At 49.1% G+C, this 22689-nt stretch overlaps 1 protein-coding gene across 6 annotated transcripts in view; it reads right to left on the bottom strand.

Moving 5' to 3' along the window:
* EXOC6B (exocyst complex component 6B) overlaps positions 1-22689 on the bottom strand; it is a 329969-nt gene that overhangs the window by 185666 nt on the left and 121614 nt on the right. The gene's annotated exons all lie outside the window — the stretch shown is intronic.

The following is a 22689-nucleotide window of genomic DNA, read 5'->3' as shown; positions in this document are numbered from 1 at the left end:
GGCCCTGGCAGCAGCTCTGCTCCCAGACTAGTTGATGGAAGAAGTAAAGGAAGCTTTTCACCTCCAGGGTCAAGTTTAGGTCAGTGACCAACTTTTGCAGCTGTAACCAGACCAAGATTGGCCATTGGGAAGTCCTGGAGAGGTTCTAGGAGACCTTGGAGCAAACCAGTCCAGTGGAAGGTGCCCCTGCCCATGGCAGGGGGTGGAATGAGATGGGCTTTAAGGTCCCTTCCAACCCAAACCATCCAAGATTATGGAACTCATGTAACCTGTACATCACTCCACCAAGTGCTTTTGGGCTTTTCCCTTCAAGTCTGTCCTACAAGAGTCCTAAATACAAATTCCCAGAGAAGCTGTGGCTGCCCCTGGATCCCTGGAAGTGTCCAAGGCCAGGTTGGATGGGATTTGGAGCAACCTGGGCTAGTGGAAGGTGTCCCTGCCCATGGCAGCGGGTTTGGAATGAGACAGTCTTTAAGGTCCCTTCCAACCCAAACCATTCTGTGATTCTAAGCCCTCAATAGGAAGGATTTTCCTCAAGATTTCAGGACTCGATCCTGAAACAGTCAGAACAGCGACTCCACCTTCCCCACCCACCACAACTCACCCAAGCCAACCCAACCAACAGAGCTCACAGACCCAGCATTCTGCAGGAGGAACTAAAAGTGCTGCCTTAAAACACCGGTGACAAGTTACATTTGAATGTTTCGTGGGTGAATTTGTCACAGTCGGATTTTTCCAAGGAACTCAGCTGCCTGTGACCAAGGCCCCAAACCTGCCATCCCAACCACACCGGGAATGACACGGAGGAGCAGAGCAGGCCATGGATTCCTCCAGGCCCTGCCTACAGGAGCCAGACCCCCCCTGTAAGGAAAGTTGTTTTACCACCCACACGAGGAACCAACTCTTTTAAAACTCAACCAGCTTTTTAAAGGGTTTTTATAACGTTGCCTTGTCTTCTGCACCAGTGTAGAAACGTGCGAGTGTCTCACCTCCCATCACCTCCACCCGCCAAGGAACTGACAATATTTACTTTTGAGAAGAATCTAATTAGCTTTTTCCTGATGAGACACGAGATAAGGCCCCGGAAAAAAAAGGAGGGTTGATGATTTAAGGGGAGCGTGGCTGTGGCTGGTGGGTGGTTTTGATTAGTTACTGCCACGACTGTTTTACAGACCCCTCTAATGGGCTGAGACACACAACTCTAAAATATCATTTCCCAATATCCCTAGGAACGGGATAAATATTCCTGAAACAATCTTTAGAAGGAGGTGGGGGGGGGGAGAAAAAAAAAAAGCAGACTGGCTACGAGGGGGGGGAGAAAAAAAAAGCAAGTTAATAAAAACTGACAGTAGGGCTGGAGCCCGGCCAAGGAGCCATTCCAGAGTTATAAAATCCCCCTCGGATCAGATAAAAGCAGGGATTATTATTGCAAGGTGTAAACTCAACACACTGACACAGCTTCTGGTTTGAGTTTGCCCAAAAAAAAAAAGCCCGTGGCCTGTCAAGGATGATAAGGGGCTTGGCCTCTCCGCTCTTGCCGCGTTAACTGGTTATCAGAGCAAACAATTTGTTGGAGGTTTGTCTGACAAAGTTCACCTTCAGCACAGGAAGCCGGGCCCAACTAAGGGATTTTTTTTTTTTTTAAACTCGATTCCTCATTAAAACAAACAGAAATGCAGCATTCAAAAAGGTTTTTCTCCCCAGTGCTTTCATTCCCTTAAATGACTCTTCTGCCTCACTGTTAAAATCCAGCTCGTGATCCTGATATTCCTAAATACCAATTTTTGCTCAAATGGAAGGACTCTTGTGATGGGGAACACACAACTCTCCCTTTGCTTTTGCTTTCACCCCGTGGTTTATCCCCCATCCCCACGCTCCTGCTCCTTTCCCTCACCCACAAGACCAACTCAGCAATATTTGTACCCTCAGAGTTCATCGCAAACTTTGCTCGGTTAATTCAGCATTTTATATAAAAACCTGTTAAACCTCAGCTGGGCTTTTGGGGGAAGCTCCTCAGTACAGCGTTTGGAGATGGGAATGATCAAGACTCCCCTTCCCTGGGAGCTGTAAAAAGGAGTTTATCACGTTAACATTGATAAAAAGACTTGGGCAACCACGTCCTCCGGGCGAGCTGCACAATAAAAGACCAAAAGCCATTTTTTAAGAAGTCCTTTGTGCGGCAGAGCGTTGATTTACACCCCCTGTGTGATCCAGAGCTGGGCAGCCTTCAAAAGTAGCTCAGTTCTGCGATTACAAAGTTTATTTATCACATTTACACAGAGCGGAGAAGCCGAAAATTAGATAAGTGGCCTGAAAGCAGGAGGAGGACGGGTGTTGTACAAGGTATTTCAAACACATTAAAGTCCGTGGCCCCCACAACTCCACAGCCCAGGGCTTTGTTTAACCAGTCCCCAGAGCTCTGGGGAGATAAATAGTTTACTATTAAGCAACTGGATGGAGGTTCTTTGATTAACTTCTCCCGACAACTTTAAAGCTCCTTTTCCAACTGAAAATCCCCTGTCCCTGTGCAACGTCCCAGCCCACGCTCTGATCTCGGGGTGGCTGCACTCTGCCTTTCCACGAGGCACCCGAGAGGCTCCTCCGAGACAGGATTATGACTCAAAGCCCCAAAGTGGAAACTCCCCCAGGTCGGTCCAACCTCTCGTTAAGTCTTAATTGCAACCCAACCAAGGAGCAAAAAGAGGGAGCAGCAGGGAAATCACAACCAAAACCGGTCACAGGTGAGAGGGTCCGACTCTCACCCTGCCCGCAATGACTCAGGTGCACACAACCATGCAGGACCAAGCCTTGGCTTTCAGAGCTCTCTGAGGCACCAGGGAATTGTAATTATTTTCTGAGGGTTTGTTCCAACACGCTCCCTGACAATCAAGGCATGACAGAGGTAATGGGGTGGGTGTTTTTTAGTTTTTTTTTTTTTTTTCCATTGAAACTGTTAAAAAGGCAAAAATCCAGACAGGAGGCTTTTGCTTCTCCAGAAACCGAGGTCAGGGTGAAGCTGGAGGAGGGAGGGAAGAAGGAAAGGGACAGAACTCAGGCTTTGACTTCAGGACACATTGTCATACAACTAGAGAATCACACAATTGTAGAATTACAGAATCACAGAGACAAAGAATCATGGAATGGTTTGGGTTGGGAGGGACCTTAAAGCTCATCCAGTTCCACCCCCTGCCATGGCAGGGACACCTCCCACTAGCCCAGGTTGCTTCAAACTGGCCTTGGACACTTCCAGGGATCCAGGGGCAGCCACAGCTTCTCTGCCCAACCTGTGCCAGGGCCTCCCCACCCTCCCAGGAAGGAATTTTTTCCACTAGACCAGGTTGCTCAGACCGTTGCTCTACTCTCGGTGTTCCCACTAAACATCTCCACAGCGCAGCACTGGAGCTTGGGAGCTCCAAGGAAATGTCCTCCTCCATCTGACAGCAGTCAAAGAGGTCTCCAGCCCCCAGCATCCCTCCCAACACGGGAATATTCCCACTCCAATAAGCGAGGCCTGCAGGCAGCTCCAGCAAGTGCCGGCACGCCGGCCCTCACCTCTCCCGAAATCCACCCGGGCAACCCTCCAGTGCTTCCCTCCACCTCCAGCCTTGGAACCCTCACACCTATGGCAGTTCAGGGCAGAAAGAAGCCGTGGATTAGATCTCACAAAAGGGTGAAGGTGTGTTGGCCTGTGAAGCCTTTCAGGGTTTGATCCACGGGTAATCCTGGAAAAACAATTCCGGCGTGCTCACGGCTGCTGCTTCGGCTTGGAGCTCCCCCTGCCCGAGCTCTGACACGACACCAACAGCTCTGAATAGGCTGATTCCAACATTTCCCAATGGTTTGACTCTCATTTTAGCTTTGCACTGCCTGAGGGGGGTGCAGCCACCTGAAGCTCCTGGTTTTCTAAGGACCATGTTGCCAAATATCCCCATTTTCTGGGCCACGACTTAGAGCAGAGGAGGGGCTGTTTCTCCAGCCAGAGGAGTAAACAAGGATTATTGTTCATGGGTGCTCCACACTTATTCACCTCGACCACACTGACCCTCACAACGTTACCCTGGGAAGTGTTAACCCTCCCAGCCTGGCCTCGGATACATCCCTCGTGTTCCCTTCTCTGTGGGAGTTCCCAAACTGCTGGTTCACACACCCTCTCTCTGGGCCTTGTCAAGCATTTTGGAGATAAGTTTCCTCTCAAGATTCTGCTTTTGTTTCCTTTTATCGCTCTGCTCTGGGTTTCTGCAACATTCTGAGGAACCAGCTGCGTTCAAAGCACCGACGTGAGATGGTCCCGATTATCCCGGAGCACACGGAGACTTGGAAAACACAAGGATAAAGCTCTGAGTGGGGACTCCCGGGCAAAACAGGTTCTTGGCTTTTCCACAAGATTTATGGACCTTAAAGGCCATCTCATTCCACCCCCTGCCATGGACAGGGACACCCTCCACCAGCCCAGTTTGCTCCAACCTGGCCTTGGACACTTCCAGGGATCCAGGGGCAGCCACAGCTTCTCTGCCCAACCTGGGACAGGGCCTCCCCACCCTCCCAGCCAGGAATTCCTGCCCAATATCCCATCTAGCCCTGCCCTCTGGCAGCAGGAAGCCATTCCCTGTGTGCTGTCCCTCCATGCCTTGTCCCCAGTCCCTCTCCAGCTCTCCTGGAGCCCCTTCAGGCCCTGCCAGGGGCTCTCAGCTCTCCCTGGAGCCTTCTCTTCTCCAGAGGAACCCCCCCAGCTCTCCCAGCCTGGCTCCAGAGCAGAGGGGCTCCAGCCCTGGCAGCAGCTCCGGAGCCTCTTCTGGACTCTCTCCAGCAGCTCCACGTCCTTGTGCTGTTGTTCCCAGGCCTGGAGCAGCTCTGCAGGGGGGTCTCACCTCAGACAGGGGCAGAGGGGCAGAATCCCCCCCTGCCCTCTGCCCACACTGGGGGATCAGCCCAGGGCACGTGGGGGTCTGAGCTGGGGCATCTCCAGCCTCTCACCCATCAACACTCCCAAATTCTCCCCAAAGCTCTCTCCACCCCTTCTCCCTCAGCCTGGATTTGTGCTGGGATTTCCCTGACCCAGGTGCAGCACTTTGCATTTGCCCTTCACGAACTCCACGAGGTTCCAATGGTCCCACCTCTCCAGGTCCCTCTGGATGCCCCATCCCTTCCCTCCAGCTTGTCCACAGTCCCTCTCACCTAGGTGTCCTCAGCCTCAGTCCCACTGTCCATGTTGCCAACAAAGATTCCAAACTGTGCTGATCCCAATCCCAATCCCTGAGGACTCCACTCGTCACTGGTCCCCACCTGGACAAGGAGCTGTTGGCCACAGCTCTCTGGGAGTGACCATCCAGCCAATTCCCTCTCCACAGAGTGGTCCATCTATCCAACCCCTGTCCCTCCAGTCTGGAGACAGGGATGTCCTGTGGGATGCTGTCAAATCATCCAGGTGGATGATGTCACTCATTTTTCCCCTTTTCCACCACGGCTACAACAGGAAGCCAGGAAAGCATCACAGGAGCTCCTGAATCCCAAAATCTAAGGAACTTCCTATTGTTTTGTTCCTGTCTCCTGGGGAACACAGGCAGCACCAGCAGCACCTCCACCTTCAGAACACTTTACAAAAACATTTAAAAAAAACCAGGGAGAAATCCTTCTTGGAACAAAGAGAGTGTTTCATTCTGTTTAGGAATAACCCCTCTGGTTTGTTGTTTTTTTTTGATGAGAAAACCCACAAAGCTGATGCCAAAAGGGCTGAGCCACAAAGACCAGCTTTGCTTGTTAAGAACTAAATGGCTTTTTCAAGAATAATCATCTTCATGATCCCTGAGCTTTGGGGTAGGAGGAGAAGAAAGCAGAACATTATTCTGTTATTTCTGGCTTTAATTAATCACAGAATTAAACAGGCACAGCCTCTGCGAGCACAGTGACTTTCAGGACTATTTAATCCCAATATGAAAAGTTTCACTCCAAACAACTTCACAGCAGAGCTTGAATTTCATTTTTCTCCCTTCACTTCACACAAGATACCTCTGATGCTTTGGAATATTCTGTTGATAAACATAATTTTTCCTGAGCATGAAGCTCGGGGATTTAGGGAAGAGATTACAGCAGAGAAGAACGAAATTATATATTCATCACACAGCTTTTCTCTGAACTGAACCCACTCTCTGAACTGAAACCATTTCTCTGTGGTCTTTTTTAACATAAAAATGAACTTAGTCAACATATTACATAATTCTTCTCCACCACAGTATGTTCCCAAGATTTTTCTCCCAGCATCTATCACTAATATTTCACTTGCACCACAGTTTTTAGCTCTGAAACTGGAAAGACTGCAAAAGCACGTCGATAAATCAAAACCTGATCTCATCCTGCTCCTGTAAATTCACTTAACATTCAGCCTTTAAAGCACCAGAGGTTATTGCAAAATTCAAATTATGCATTGAAAAAAAAATTACATCCATATTCAGAGTTCCTCCAACTTTCCCAATTCACGACCAGAAAAACTCAGGCGAGTCCCTAAATCTGCTCTTTCCTGGGCGTGATCTGCCCTCTAAAGGCGTGTGGGGAAACTACAAACAACTTCTCAGCCACGAAAAAACACCTGAGAGTGTTACTCACCCTCTTCTTTTCATTTTCTGGCCTCTCCCCCACAATTTTCTTACAGTTCAGCCACTCAGGAGGGTCCCAGGCTCAACTTAACCCAAATTCAACCCACCCAGGGACAATCCTGGCCTCAATAACTCAAACAGAACTCCACCATTCCCAAAAGGAGCCCGGATCTCAATCCTGAGGACACAGGTTTCAGAGATGAGATCAGGCATAAATAAGATGCAATCCGGGCTGAAGTGCATCTATTTTACAGCTCAGTATAAATTTGGCAAGTCGCTGGTCAGAACAATTTCACCAATGTAGCAGCACAACCCCACCAGTTTCACGACAACAAACACCATGTCTGTGCTTCCCCCACCCCTGGAAGTGTCCAAGGCCAGGCTGGAGCATCCTGGTCTAGTGGAAGGTGTCCCTGCCCATGGGACAAGATGGTTTTTACAGTCCCTTCCAACCCAAACCATCCTGTGATTCTACATTTGGCCCAACCATTCAAAAAAATCCTGCAAGAAGACTTAGCCCTCAACGCCGTTGCTGTTTCCATCTTAAACGAGAAGTCTGTCACAGCTGGAAGATGGGAAGTTGGAACAGCTGGATTTCCACTCCCCATTTCCTAAGAGACAATATTTGCTGCCATTCCAACCCCTGGAGCCACCAGCTCTTCCAGGCTGACAGGGCCTAAGAACACAACAGTTTTTTTCAGGCACAACAGTTTTTTTGGTTACTCAAAGCCTGTTCCTCTCAAGGAAAACCTGCTCATCCCTGACATCCCAAAGGAAAAGCAAGAGATGGAGAAGCCCAGCACTGCCATTCACTCGATACAAGTACACATCTCCCCAGGGAATGGTTGGAGCTGTGCCAGGGCAGGCTCAGGTTGGATTTTAGGGAAAGGTTCTTCCCCCAGAGGCTGGTTGGGCACTGCCCAGGCTCCCCAGGGCAGTGGGCACAGCCCCAAGGCTGCCAGAGCTCCAGGAGGGTTTGGCTGATCCTCTGGGGCACAGGGTGGGACAGTTGGGCTGTCCTGGGCAGGGCCAGGAATTGGACTGGATGGTCCTGGTGGGTCCCTTCCAGCTCAGGATATTCTGTGATTCCATGATCTTTTCTTCCCATTATATCTTAGTGTATAAGCTCCACTTATAAATCCAGAGAGCACGAGCTGTCACAGAGCATTGCCCCAAATTAAATGCACATTTCCCAGAATAAACGTTCCAGCAGCGCCTGCTGTGCCTTTACATTGCAATTACCCACCACCAGGACAACACAATCACAGAGTCACAGGATACCCTGAGCTGGGAGGGACCCCCAAGGACCATCCAGTCCAACCCTCAGCCCTGCACAGGCCCAGCCCCAAGAGTCCCACCCTGTGCCCCAGAGGATCAGCCAAACCCTCCTGGAGCTCTGGCAGCCTTGGGGCTGTGCCCACTGCCCTGGGGAGCCTGGGCAGTGCCCAACCAGCCTCTGGGGGAAGAACCTTTGCCTGAGATCCAACCTGAGCCTGCCCTGGTACAGCTCCAGCCCTTCCCTGGGTGTTGTCCCTGGTCCCCCAGAGCAGAGCTCAGTCCCGGCCCCTCCTCTGCCCCTCTCCAGGCAGCTGAACTGCAGTGAGGTCTCCCCTCAGTCTCCTCTGCTCCAGCTGAACACACCAAGTGCCCTCAGTGTCCTCACAGGGCTTCCAATCAGGGCCCTTCCCCACCTTCGTTGCCTTCAAGAACAAAGGAGGAGCCGTGGTGGGATCGCAGCTCCCAGCAGGGACAACTTGAACACCGGCACAGGAATTTGCCATAACAAAATGTATCAAACACCTGGAAACCTGTAATTCCACTTTTTGTGCATCTTTTTTCCCTTTCATCCAGATTGGAAAAGAACTCCAAGATCACCCAGTCCAACCTTCAACCAATATTCCCGTCCCCACTAAACCGCATCGCGTCCACTCGTTTCCTGAACGCTTCCAGGGATGGTGACACCACCACTGCCCTGGGTAGCCTGTTCCAGTGCTCAACCACTCTTTCCTAAGGCCAGGATCCAAGGCTTTTGGATCCAGACATCTCCACAGCTCTGTGTTAGTTCTCCCTCTGGATTCCCCACACAAGGGTCCTAAATGAGAGACGGGGTGTTAACACCTTAAACTGGCACTGGCATCATTCCCAAGCATTCCACACATTCCAAACAGGTTGTTTTCATAGAATCATAGAATAGAATCATAGAATCATAGAATCATAGAATCAGCTGGGTTGGAAGGGACCTTCAAGATCATCAAGTCCAACCCTTGATCCAACCCCGCCGTGGTTCCCAGCCCATGGCACTGATGCCACATCCAGTCTGTCCTTAAACACCTCCAGGGATGGAGAATCCCCCACTTCCCTGGGCAGCCCATTCCAATGGCTGAGCACCCTCTCTGCAAAGAAATTCTTTCTAATCTCCAACCTAAACCTCCCCTGGCACAGCTCAAGACCCAGCCCTCTTGTCTTGCTGATGGTTGCCTGGGAAAAGAGACCAACCCCCAGCTGGCTCCCCCCTCCTGTCAGGGAGTTGCAGAGAGTGAGGAGGTCTCCCCTGAGCCTCCTCTTCTCCAGGCTGAACAGCCCCAGCTCCCTCAGCCTCTCCTCACAGCACTTGTGCTCCAGTCCCTTCCCCAGCCTCGTTGCTCTCCTCTGGACCTGCTCCAGCCCCTCCATGTCCTTCCTGAGCTGAGGGCCCAGAACTGGACACAGCACTCCAGGGGTCGCCTCACCAGCGCTGAGGCCACACCTCACTGACCTGGACTGAAATTTTTTGACCCCAATACCCGCCAGGGAAGATGTGACATAGGACACCAGCCCATCTCCTGCAGACACAGCTCTGGAAAAAGGTTTCCCATGGAATTTCAGCCGGATTCCCCGAAGTCACCAGTGGGGTCCATAAATCAGCAGGACCCTTTGGTGACAAACTTCCTTCAGAGCAACATACGGCACAAAAAAAGGAGGAGCCCAACCTGGAGGCATTTTTTTCTTTTTTTTTTTTCCCCCAAAGCTCTAATTCTGCTTCTCTCTCCCCTCAAATACATTTTTTGAGGAATATTCCAGGAAACGCCCAGTTTCCCGGGCGTCGTTTCTTACCCTCATAAAGCACTTTCTGATGATTTGAAACATTTCAAACCGTCCCCGCCAAGAGCATGGAAGTAATCGCAGGAAAAATGACAATGAGGAGAAAAAAGGGGAGAGAGAGGGGGAAGAAAAGATTGGAATTGGCTGGAAAAAGGAAAGTGCCATCTCTGCGCAGACGAGCCTGAATCCAGCACCAAATAAATTCCATGAGATTCCACGAAGCTCGTCTGCACTTTGATCCCTCTTCGACCATTCCAGTGAATTAATCCATTTTATTTAATTAAATTTGCCTAACAACTTGTTTTCAGGAAAAGTTATAAGAGGGAAATTATAAGAGAGCTGGAGAGGGACCTGGGAGAAGGGATGGAGTGATAGAACAAGAGGGAATGGTTTCCCAGTGCCAGAGGGCAGGGTTAGATGGGATATTGGGAAGGAATTCCTGGCTGGGAGGGTGGGGAGGCCCTGGAAAGAATTTCCCAGAGAAGCTGTGGCTGCCCCTGGATCCCTGGAAGTGTCGAAGGCCAGACTGGACAGGGCTTGGAGCAACCTGGGAAGGTGTCCCTGCCCATGGCAGGGGGTGGAACTTCACAGTCTTTAAATTCCCTTCCAATCCAAACCATTCCATGATATAACATATCAGCAATACCTCAGCATTTAGGCATTTCATGGAATAATTTAGGTTGCAAAAGACCTCCAAGATCATCAAGTCCTACCTTTGACCCATCACCACCTTCTCAACCAGAAGCTTTCACCCAAAGACACCACAAGGTCCCCCAGCAGGAACACCCTGGCATTATTTTATGCACATCACAAAGAATTCCTTGCTCAAAAACAACCTAAAAAAACACCAGGAGAACAAAATCCAAGGGATACAAACCCCAATTATAAGAACAGGGTTGGAATGTTGAGGAACTTCCCCAGAGTGTCACAATCAGACCCCACCACCACGGATCCATCCCACACCTCCAGGCCCTCCTTCCTTCCCGTTTCAAACTCCCAGACTTCCAAAATCCAACCCCATTTTTTGCTAAAAGCCCAAAACAACCAGCAGCTTGCACTGAAAAAAAAAAAAAACCAAAAAACCAAGGTGTGTGGGGGGGCAATTAGAAAATCAACATTCCTCCAGCTTCTCGTTAGGAAAAGTTTTATATCCCTCCAACAACATGTGGCACTGGGAAAACCTGGCAGAGGGAGGAATGCCCTTGTCCACCTTTCATAAACACAGCAGCGTTTTCAGCCTTGGCAGACACGACCTGGTTCCTGTTACGAGCTTTTTTCCATTTTAAATTTACTAGTTAATTTTATGGAAACAAATAAAGGGACCTGCGTATTATAAATCTATTAAGGATAAAAAACGCGAGGCTGCAAATAAAACCCGAGAAAAATCTCACACCTCCTCGCCAGCCCTTTCCAATTTTCATTTATATACCTTTTAAAAGGGGGGAAAAAAAGGAACCTCTCAGAGGAGCTGGGAGGTCTTCCCTTATTCCCAGTAACTGGCACATGTGTGGCATCGCTGTTTAAATGTGCAGGTTGATTGTCCCATCCCTCTTTTTCAGGTAAATAATTCCACCTGCTACTGATAAATAGGGGGGAAAAATAGCTTTTAAAAGGATATTTTAAGTATATTTAAGTATATTTTCCTCTCTCCCCAGGAGGAGGGTGGGAAGGGAAGGGGAAGGACAAAATTCCATCCAGAGGGTTTCAACGGGTTTGGCTCCACCTGGAGTTAATGGGGCTGCACCTGCTTTTCACAAGGTGTGAACCTGCTCAAGGGAGGCACCAGCACAGCCTCAATCCCACAGAACAGTAGGGAGGGATCTCCAGGAGGGACAGGGTTGGGAAAGAAAACATGGAAACCATCAGAGGTGGGACCACAGGAACCTCGTGGAGTTCATGAAGGGCAAGTGCAAAGTGCTGCAGCTGGGTCAGGGAAATCCCAGCACAAATCCAGGTTGAGGGAGAAGGGATGGAGAGAAGCCCTGGGGAGAATTTGGGGGTGTTGGTGGGGGAGAGTTGGAGATGCCCCAGCTCAGACTTCCCCGTGCCCTGGGCTGATCCCCCAGCGTGGGCAGCAGAGCAGGGGGGGATTCTGCCCCTCTGCCCCTGTCTGAGGTGAGACCCCCCTGCAGAGCTGCTCCAGCCCTGGGAACAACAGCACAAGGACGTGGAGCTGCTGGAGAGAGTCCAGAGGAGGCCCCGGAGCTGCTGCCAGGGCTGGAGCCCCTCTGCTCTGGAGCCAGGCTGGGAGAGCTGGGGGGGTTCCCCTGGAGAAGAGAAGGCTCCAGGGAGAGCTGAGAGCCCCTGGCAGGGCCTGAAGGGCTCCAGGAGAGCTGGAGAGGGACTGGGGACAAGGGAGGGAGGGACAGCACACAGGGAATGGCTTCCCAGTGCCAGAGGGCAGGGATAGATGGGATATTGGGAAGGAATTCCTGGCTGGGAGGGTGGGGAAGCCCTGGCACAGGTTGGGCAGAGAAGCTGTGGCTGCCCCTGGATCCCTGGGAGTGTCCAAGGCCAGGTTGGAGCAACCTGGGCTAGTGGAAGGTGTCCCTGCCCATGGCAGGGGATGGAACAGGATGAGCTTTAAGGTCCCTCCCAATCCAAACCACTCTGGGATTCTGTGATAACTTTGTATCCGAAGGAACACAACAGATTAAGAAAAAAGTCAGTAGAAGTCAACAAGTCAACACAACCAACCCACGTTGTTGTTTCCCTCCAGTATCAGTGAAGTTTTAGGCCAGTGAAATTCCAACTGATTTTGCTTCTTCCTGGGAAAAGTTCCTCATTGCAGGACCAACCTGGTCTGCACGTGGGACAGAGAAATTTGGGGTGGTAGAAGATGATAACAAAGGCATTGGGATATTTACAGGAATATCTCCAGCACCTGTTTGGATGGGGCAGAACTGTGGCATCAATTCCAGCACTTGGGCAGAGAGCAAATGGGGAAAAGGGAGGGGAGAAAAAAGAAGAAAAAGAAGAAAAAGGTTGTCATTCACCTGCCAATATCTGAGCTCCAACCACATGTCCCAAAAGCAGGAACAACCACTAAGCCACAGTCAGAACTTTGCTCAAAGGGAAGTGTAAAACTTGAGCTTGACTGAATTTTTAAGTCCGGTCCAGTCTTCAAAGTGTCATTTTTTATCAGAAGAGGAGAACACTTTTCTCAGCCCCTGGGAATTGTTATGGAGAGATTTGGTCCCTTCAAACAGGGCAGCCTGTCCTGTTCACCTCAGAACCACATTTGGATTATTTTAGGCAATCAAGTGACAGTTGAGTGAGAAAATCACTGGAGACAGAACTGCAGACAACCCCAAAAAACAACATTTTGCCTTGTTCCTCACCCAGTGCTGGACATGAGAACATTGCTCAGAGCTCCCAGGGGTGGGTGTGAGGAAAAAAATCACTGGAAAAGAACTTTTATTCCACCCCCCCAAGCACAGTGACTGGTGCAGCCCTGTCAGAACAACCCCAAAGATTTGCTTCTGCAAATAATCAGAAAAATCTTCAAGGACCTGCAACCTCCAAATAAATCCTCCACATAAATTCCAAACTGCCTTTTTTTTCCCTTTCCAAGAGAAGTGAAAAAAGAGAGATCCTCCCATCTCCCAAACTCTTAATAATGCTGCTCTTCAAGCACTTTGGAGACGCTTCAATAAAAAGCACTGAAGAAATATTAACCAGAATTTCATCCCGAAGCCTTGTAGGTGGTTTGAGGGCCAGATCCACAAGAACTACATTCCAGTCTCATCCTCTGTTTGCCAAATCACTCCTTGTTTAAGGTGATGGACATCAAAAGGACGGTGGGAACCTCAAGAGCTTGGCCAGCAGAGTTTATAAAGCCCTTCATCCCCACTCTGTGAGCTGAACCCCGGGTTCTGCACGGCCACAGAAGAACACCAAGTAAAATCTGGCTGCCCTGTGATGCCTCAGCACCAACCTGAGAGAGAGAACTGGAGCCCCAGAAGTAACCCAGCCTCATTTCCCAGCTCCTGAAGCGGGAGAGGTCTGACAGTAATGAGAAATAAGGAGCTCTGAGCACAGTTGCCATGAAAACCGGCACCAAAAAAAAAAAAAAGAAAAAAATATGCTCCTAATTTCTTGCTCAGCACAAGGGCCCTCCAAAGCTCTGCTCTGACTTTGTAGAACCACTGCAATTAGTTAGAAATGATTAAGTGAAAGACTCCGACTCCGGCCAAGTCACAGAGGACGCAGACACTGAGCTCAGTTACTGCTCCCGCTAATTGAAGTCCTGCTCAGCCCAAATAACTCGGCTGTGCAGCTTGTAAAACGTCTGAGCCTTTTCCTTTTTCCAGCCATGTCTTAAAAAACACATTGTAAAAGTTCCATCGTGCCACAGGAACCCGCCCGGCGAGGCCGGGGCCGTTTCTGCGCCGCTTCTTTTTTCCCCTTCCCCGAGTTGAAACGTGAACCTCGGGGGGAGCGTTTTGGAGACCACTTAGTTAGTTGAGAAAAATGTGATCCGTGAAATATGGGGTTTTTCCGAGCTCACCTTGGAAAGAGGGCTCTGGTTCCCCCCAGGAAAGCAGGAGCAAGGATTGGGAAGGAGATGGGCTGTTTAATCGTCGGGAGGGTGGAAAAAAAGAGGAAGGAAGGAGCAGCTGATGTTGAGGATTTAAAGAGCTTTATAAAGAACAGGTTGGACAGGGCTTGGAGCAACCTGAGCTAGTGGAAGGTGTCCCTGCTGGAACTGAACAATATTCAAAGTACCTTCCAACCCAAACCATTCCATGATTTACTGAACCACTGCTAAAATAAAAGCACGGGGTTGGATCACAGAAGAGAAGAGTTTGCAGGACAGGAGGTGGTTGTGGGTGTATTTTAGTGACCAGTCATTCCACCAGTGGGAAAGAAAGTAAGGATTTACTTTCCCATCAAGGCAAAGGACAAAAGCAAAGCAGCAAATCATTAATCCCAAAGGCAGACAGAACTTGGCTCCTGGAGAAAGGAAGGACAGAGAGATCAGCAGGTTTTTATTGCAAGTCAAGAGCCTTGAACCTTCAGATAGAATCATGGAATGGGTTGGGTTGGGAGGGACCTTAAAGATCATCCAGCTCCAAACCCTGCCGTGGGTAGGGACATTTTCCACTAGACCAGGTTGCTCCAACCTGGCCTTGGACACTTCCAGGGATCCAGGGGCAGCCACAGCTTCTCTGCCCAACCTGGGCCAGGGCCTCCCCACCCTCACAGCCAGGAATTCCTTCCCAAAATAGATGAAGAGGTCTCAGTCTTTCCCAATTCAGGATGAAACTTTATAATGAAATAAGAAAAAAGGAGGGAAAAAAATCCAATCTCAGCTTTGACTTCTGAGAAATCCAAACTCTTCCAGGCAGATCCCTGCACAGGGAAGATGGAAAACCTGAACTTTTGTTCAGCTGGTGGGGATGAGAGGGAGGAAGAGAAGAAAAAAGTGCCTGGTCCTCTGACTGGATCATATATTTTTAGGCATGAGACAATAAAATCCTCCAAACATTCCATGTCTACCATTTCCATGAGTATCCTCCCTGATTTTAGGAACCCATTTTGTTGATCCAAGAGGAGAAACACCCTGCCCAAGGGATGACAGGAACAACATCCTACATACAGACCCCGCCACAAAGTTCCTGCAGCTCCCAATCCTGAAAAACAACCCAGGCTGACTCATTTGCAACTGGAAAAGCCAATTAGAAAGGAAAAGAAAATTCCTAAGAAGTAGAAGCACCAGAAGAAAAAGAAGATTCCAAGTAAGAAAAAGAAGACTCCAAAGAAAATTCCAAGGGAAAAGATTCCAAAGAAGAACGTCACAATGAAGATGAAGAAGAAAAAGATTCCAAATAAGAAAAAGATGATTTCATGAAGAAAAAGAAGATTTAATAGAAGAAAAAGAAGGCTCCAAAGAAGAAGAATCCAAAGAAAAAGATTCCAAAGAAGAGAAAGGAGATTCCAAGAAGAAAAAGAAGATTCCAAGAAGATTGCAAAAAAAGAAAATTCCAGATGTTACAAAGAAGAAAAGGAAGGTTCCAAGGAAGAAGAATAAGATTCCAAAGAAAAAGGAGATTCTAAAGAAGATGAAGAAGAAACAAGTGACTTCAGATGCTCCTCATAAGGCTTCCCCTCCAGATCCTTCCCAAGGTGAGGAAGTGATGTTCACTCCATGGACACAAGGGAATTTTGTACTGAATGCTGAGCAAAAATCGGGAAAGACCTGAGGGACTCATCCACATTCCCCATCCAACATCAGACTCCTGTAGGAGACTCTCTCCCAGGACTTCAGGAGTCCTAACCACCAAGATGGTCAACTTAATGTCAAAGGAAACATTGGAATATCACAGTCTGGAGAAGATCTTTGTGAATACCTGGGAAAAAAATCAGTTCTTTTATAGAATTATCCCAGAGTGGTTTGGGTGGGAAGGGAACTGTGAGGGTCATCCAATCCCACCCAGGGACATCAACTAGACCAGGCTGCTCCGAGCCCTGTTCAACCTGGCCCTGAATGTTTGCAGGGATGGGGCATCCACCATGTCCCTGGGCAATCTGTGCCAGGGTTTTACCACCCCCGTGGTGACAAAGTTCTCCATATCAAATCTAAATCAACCCTCCTTCAGTCTAAAACCACCACCCCTTGTCCTCTCACAACAGGCCCTGCCATAAAATCCGTCCCCGTTCCTGAGGGGACAATGTCCCCTGATCCTCCTGACAGGGACATTTCAGGACGGGCATTAACTGTGGGCAAACAGGGATGCAGTTTGATGGGAACTGTGGGCAAACAGGGATGTAGTTTGATGGGAACTGTGGGCAAACAGGGATGCAGTTTGATGGGAACTGTGGGCAAACAGGGATGCAGTTTGATGGGATACTGGGACTCCACGGGGCTGAACACAAGCCCTGACAGACTTTGGTAAACAACTCCTGTGGTCTGGATTAAGAACAGATCTCAAGGCAGGAGAAGGATCACAGAGGGGGGCATTTTATCTGATCCATGACTAAAACCATTCCCATGCCCCAAGCCAGCCCTCCATGGGATGACCAGTGAAGCAATCCCCCACAATTTACTCCGGCCATAAAGGAAGCCTGTTTTTCCCGCAATCCCGGAGCCACCATATCTGGGACCAATAAACCTTCTCAATAGCGACATAAAAACCCTTTTCATCCCTTCTCCCCTCCAGAAAAGGTGGCAACTGCCATCCAAAAACGACCAACTGAAGGCTCCTTGTGCCCACGCCTTAAGGTCAACTCCCTGGGCCCACCACGAAGCCACGACAAACAAGTGACCAACCCCAGATCTAGAAAAGCTGCAGCTCCTGGGCTCGGCTTTGTAAGTCCTCTGGAAAGAGTTACCAAAGATAAAACAACCTTTCCATCATCTGATTTAAAAGGGACTTCTGGGCAATGTCTGTCCTAAAAAATCAACATAAATTTGCATTTATCCCCGGAGGCTCCTAGTACCAAAGGGTTCCCATTGGGCTTTAACAATGCAATTGCCCTTTCTCGTGGAACAATGACAAATCCTGGTTTTCTTGATGGATGCTCGTCCCCTACAGAAGTCAACAGGAAAAATGTGAGAGGGATCCGGAGCATCACGATGTCCTGACCAAGCTGCTCGAGTCTGCCCAGCAAAACACGATTAAGAAGTCAGCAACAAGTGGTGAAGATGTGCTGAAAGAGATCCCAATCTCGCCATAAAAGTCATCTCAGGTTCCTCCCAAGCCCTCTGAGCAAACTGGATCTTTGCTCTTCCGTAGCTTGTCAGCTTTGCCCACTGGAGAGGCTTTAGAGGAACAAACAATGGAAGGAGAGGGAAGGGAGTTAAGGCACTCCAGAGCTTAAGAAGTCACCGAGCTGTTGCTCAGGGAAACTTCAGAAAACCATTCATCTTCTGAAGGGGCCCACCAAGAACGGCGTTTCAGTGGCTCTGGCACAGCAGGCTCCTGGTGGGAGGTCCTGTCAGAGCTCCCAGCGCCCAGGATTTACAGAGCCGGAGGAAGATAAGGTTGAGCTTTTGTGGGATCATCCACAAAACAACAATTGTCTTTGCAACGGAGAGGGAGAAATTCCTTCCTCCCACTCGGAGCCCTGGGCAGCTCAGCCCGTCCAGAGCATCAGGGACAGGTGGCACTTCAGTACTGAAGCCCCTCTGCCTAGTTCAGGAAATCAGGAGGCTCCAGGAGCACGGAAATTCCTCCGGCAGCACGGAGTTAAGAGGTGTGGGAAGTTCAGCAAAGAGTATTTGTACCAACCCAAAACCTTCACAGAATCACCACCTGGTTTGGGTGGGAAGGGACCTTTAAAGGTCACCTGGTCCAACGCCCCTGCAATGACCACAGACATCTTCAACCAGGTCACAGCCCTGTCCAACCTGACCTTGGAAGTTTCCAGGGATGGGGCAGCCAGTCCTATCCTGTCCTGCCACAAAGGGTGTTTGATCCTCAGCAGAAAACCAAAATTAACTGTGCTGGACCCTCACCGATTCACAATAAATATTTGTTGACAATTCCAGACATTTAATAAGCAGATTAAAGCCACAATTTTAAAGCAAAGAGACCTAAACACAAGCTTTTGCTCTATTACAAAATATGTCGCATCCAGCTGAGGACTCAGCCCAAAAATCCCACTTTGCCACTCAGGAAAAGTGAAAACACGTTCGAGACCAAGCAGAAACTTCCCATCTTTAACTGCATGTCCCAAATGTCCGAGAGGCCCACGACAAACAGACGTTTCCCATCACCTTCAAACAAGTCCCACAACGCAAATGCCCCTGGAAACAGACGGGAAGCAAACTCATCCCGCGGATTCATCTGGCTTGGATCGCTCACCAGGAGCACAACCAGCTTTGAGCAACACGGAAATGGAGCAGCAAATTCACTTTCTCCTCTTTCCGTGCCCTGGGAAGCGAGGGAGCGATTTTCCACGGTGAAGATGCCAACGGAACTCCAGTGCTGGGCACCAGCTCCATGAATTCCTCGGGCTTGGGCACACTCCACGTGGCTGAGCCAAAACCCAGAAGCACAGAAACCACTTTGCTGGGGCTGCAGAGGATGATTTGAACCACGTGAACCACGGGAGGGACAGAAGGACGACCCAGAAGGGTGACTGGGATTGGCCAACGGCTCTGGGAAGGTTTGTGGTGTCCAGAGACTGGAAAAATTAACAAATCCAGCTAAAAATGAACGAGCTCAGCTGCTGTCAGTGACAGATGCCCATCAAGCAAATCCTCCCAGTTAATATTTTCATGGAATCATGGAATGGTTTGGGTTGGAAGGGAACTTAAAGCCCATCCAGTGCCACCCCCTGCCATGGGCAGGGACACCTTCCACCAGCCCAGGTTGCTCCAACCTGGCCTTGGACACTTCCAGGGATCCAGGGGCAGCCACAGCTTCTCTGCCCCACCTGGGACGGGGCCTCACCACCCTCACAGCCAGTAATTCCTTCCCAATATCCCACCTATCCCTGCCCTCTAGCAGTGGGAAGCCAAAAGCTGGACATCTCACCTTCCATCCCACCTGCCCCCAGGGTTGGATCCGCTGGAACAGATTTCCTGGCTCAGCCAAAGCCGAGCAGACACAGAAACAACCCTTGGTAAACAAACATGGGTAAATCTCACATTTCCTTCTGTTCCCCCCATTTTTCTTTTCATCAGGGAGAAATTCTCCCTCCCCACCGTTTGCCCCAGCACCCGGATCTTTCCAGAAAGGAAGGTTTTTCATTGGACACTCAGAATTTCACAGAAGCGCTGCAGGAATATCTTAAAATACTTTTCAACCTCCAGGTGCAATAAAAAAATTTCAACCCCTAAATATGTTTACAAGGACACCTTGACTTGGTTTTGTACAAAGCAAACACGACAACTTTTGATGCAAAACCGGGAGGTTTTTGTTCTCAGTCATGGTGGGGCTTTTTTTACGACAGCAAATAAATATTGCACCAGGTAACAAGAAAACAATAAAACTCTAGGAATAAGCCCTAAAAATGACAATATCAAAGAGTGACGTGGGGTGCAAACCAGGCACTTTTGTGCCTTTGAAGAGGTTTTTAACATCTTTTCCTGTAAGATCACAGTTCTCAATTTATAGAAAACAAATGTATAAACAGGCTGGAAGAGTCTTTGAGAAGAGCTGGGAAGAGAAAGAAGAAGTTCCCACGATAAGCAAACGGCAGAGCTCGTCGGACACAGCGACAGAAGGATTCCTACACTCAAATGTACAGTAGGTTTTAATTATATTGCAATAAAGAGCTATATATATGTGCATTTTTTCTGATTTACTAGATGGCTTCTTTAAATTCTAAGCCAAGTTGGGTTTTGGTTTTTTTTTTTAAGGAAAAACCATTTTTATTTTTTAAAAAAAATAAAATAATTAAAAATAGAAATGGCGCTGCAGCAAACATTTGGAAAATTTTGGGAGTCGATTGTTTACTGGGACCCCAACTGATTTTAATGAAAAAATATGGTTATAATTTAAAAAAAAAAAAAAAAAAAGGCACTTTTATGTTTTGCATAAGGAAAGTCCCTACAATGCAACCTCCGGGGCACTTTTTAAAGAAGAAGAAACCAAATCTCAAATGGTCGCGGGGGCTCTTCTGGCCAAAAACCCTCCTCGAAACCCCAAAGATGTGGGTTGCAAAGTATTTCAAGTATCCACAACAAGTGAAACTGGATGTAGAGAAGTATGTTCTCAACATTTACTTCTGTTTCTGGTGAAACTGGAACCAGATGACCCCTCCCAACACATTGTGGGAAGGGCTGGTTAAGCAGCTGCAGATGGAGCCCGACTGCTGCTCGCTGACATCCGTGGTGCTGATCGGTTCCATCCAGCTCCACGAGGTCAGCTGGGGGGTAAACTGGGATGATCCCTCCCCTCGGAGCATCCAAATGCATCCCCAAGGCTGCAGGTTTGGTCCAACAAAGAACAGAGCACCATTCCAGGGGGAGATGTTGACCCCGTGTGGGACATCTCACTGGGGTTGGGATGGTGGGGTCATGTCCTGCTCCCGTGGGTGGCTCTTCCATGTTGGTTCTCCCACACGGTTTCCCTGCCTCAGCTCCACCATCACAGCCTTTCCCTGCTCATTCCACCACAGATGTTATCCCAGCTTGGATCAGTGTCACTGTGAGGTTACAGGAAAGATCTCCAAGTGACCCTGACTAGGCTTGGATCATCCTGGGCTCAGCCTGGAGAAAAGGAGGCTCAGGGGGGACCTTCTGGCTCTGCAACTCCCTGACAGGAGAGGGGAACTTGGAGGGGTCGGGCTCTGCTGCTAGGGAACAAGGGACAGGAGGAGAGGGAACAGCCTCCAGCTGTGCCAGGGAAGGCTCAGGTTGGACATCAGGAGGAATTTCCTCCTGGAAAGGGTGGTCAGACCTTGGCAGGGGCTGCCCAGGGAGGTTTGGAGTGCCCAGCCCTGGAGGTGTCCAAGGAAGGACTGGACATGGCACTCAGTGCTCTGGGCTGGGGGACAAGGTGGGATCGGGCACAGGGGGGACTGGATGGTCTTGGAGGGCTTTTCCAACTTTAAAGATTCTGGGATTCTATGAAATTCCCACCACAGGCAGTGCCTCCTCCACCAGCTTTGCAGAGCACACATGAGGCAACTCTACCATCTCCTGTCTCACCTGAGAACCCACGGACGCTGCTCCAACGTGGACCACAAAACTTCCAAACCAGACTGGAGGTAGCATTTACCTTTTTTAATCCTTCCTGAGCTAACACAGTACCAACCTCTGGGATACCCCCAGGGATGGAGCATCCACAACTTGCCCAGGGAAGCTGTGGCTGCCCCTGGATCCCTGGAAGTGTCCAAGGCCAGGTTGGACGGGGCTTGGAGCAACCTGGGCTATTGGAAGGTGTCCCTGCCCATGGTAGGGGGTTGGAATGAGATGAGCTTTAAGGTCCTTTCCAATCCAAACCATTCCATGACTCCATGATAAAACAAACCACACCAAGTTCAGGAGGAGCCAAGGTTGTCCAGACATCAAAGGGCTGGAGATGACTCCCCTTTAATTACAGAAACACCATCCCCTAAATGCCAATAAACCCTTAAATCAGCCTCTCCTGTGCCAGTGCCCACTTGGAAAAACGATGTTTTAGAAGCAGCAGCCACGTTTTATCCCACTTTTTGGATAATTAGAACACAAGTCACCATAACTTGACCAGAAATCTACATGAACTAGAAAATACATGGAAATTGGGAATAAAACAGCACCACCAACAGTCCCCACATACACACACATGTACAGACACACATATATATATATACACACATCTTTAGAGAGGGCTGGTTTCATCAAGCTGAAAATAATTACGAGGCAAATCAGTTGGGAAAAAGGAACGTAATCAGAAAAATATGAAGACTAATTGAAAATTGTTGAAGAACATTTTAAGTAGATGCTCCAAAAGCCACAATCCCACAACTGAAAGGGGCGGCCACGCCGGTTAAAAGGCAACCTGGCTCAGAGGGAGGTTAAGGAGGCTGTAAAAAAAAGGAGGAAAAAAGAAAAAGGGGACATGACAAAGGGAATAAAGAGGGAAGCTCAAGCTGACAGAGAAAAATCTGGAGTTGGGAAGTGTAGAGAGCTGATATGGGAAGCAAGAGGATACAGGGAGAGATCAGTGGCTGGTTGAGTTTATCCATAACATGTTGAAACAGTCCAAAATGGATTGTTTCTCTCTAAAGGAGGATTTTTGGAAGGGTTCAAGGCCAGCTTGGATCCAGGAATCCTTCCTTCCAGGTTGGAAGGATTCAAGACCAGACCTTGGAGCAACCTGGTCCATGGAAGGTGTCCCTGCCCATGGCAGGGGGTTGGAAGTGGATGAGCTTTAAGGTCCCTTCCAACCCAAACCACAGTAGGATTCCATGATTTTTTTTTTTCTGTGCAGAACTGGAAAAAAATGGTCACTGTCATCTTGTTGTGCCCTGCTGAGGGATCATTGCCATGGAATGGGATGGCAGGTGGGACAGCAAAGCACTTTTAGTTCAGTGGATTGTACAGTTCAGATGGACAACCACGGAAACATTGCCCTGACTC

Source organism: Manacus candei, unplaced genomic scaffold (assembly GCF_025592945.1).
Source record: "Manacus candei isolate 608988 ecotype Guabito, Panama unplaced genomic scaffold, ASM2559294v1 h1tg000048l, whole genome shotgun sequence".
Taxonomy (NCBI): Eukaryota; Metazoa; Chordata; class Aves; order Passeriformes; family Pipridae; genus Manacus; species Manacus candei.
Note: the sequence above shows the minus strand (reverse complement) of the source record. Positions and strands in the feature narration are given on the sequence as shown.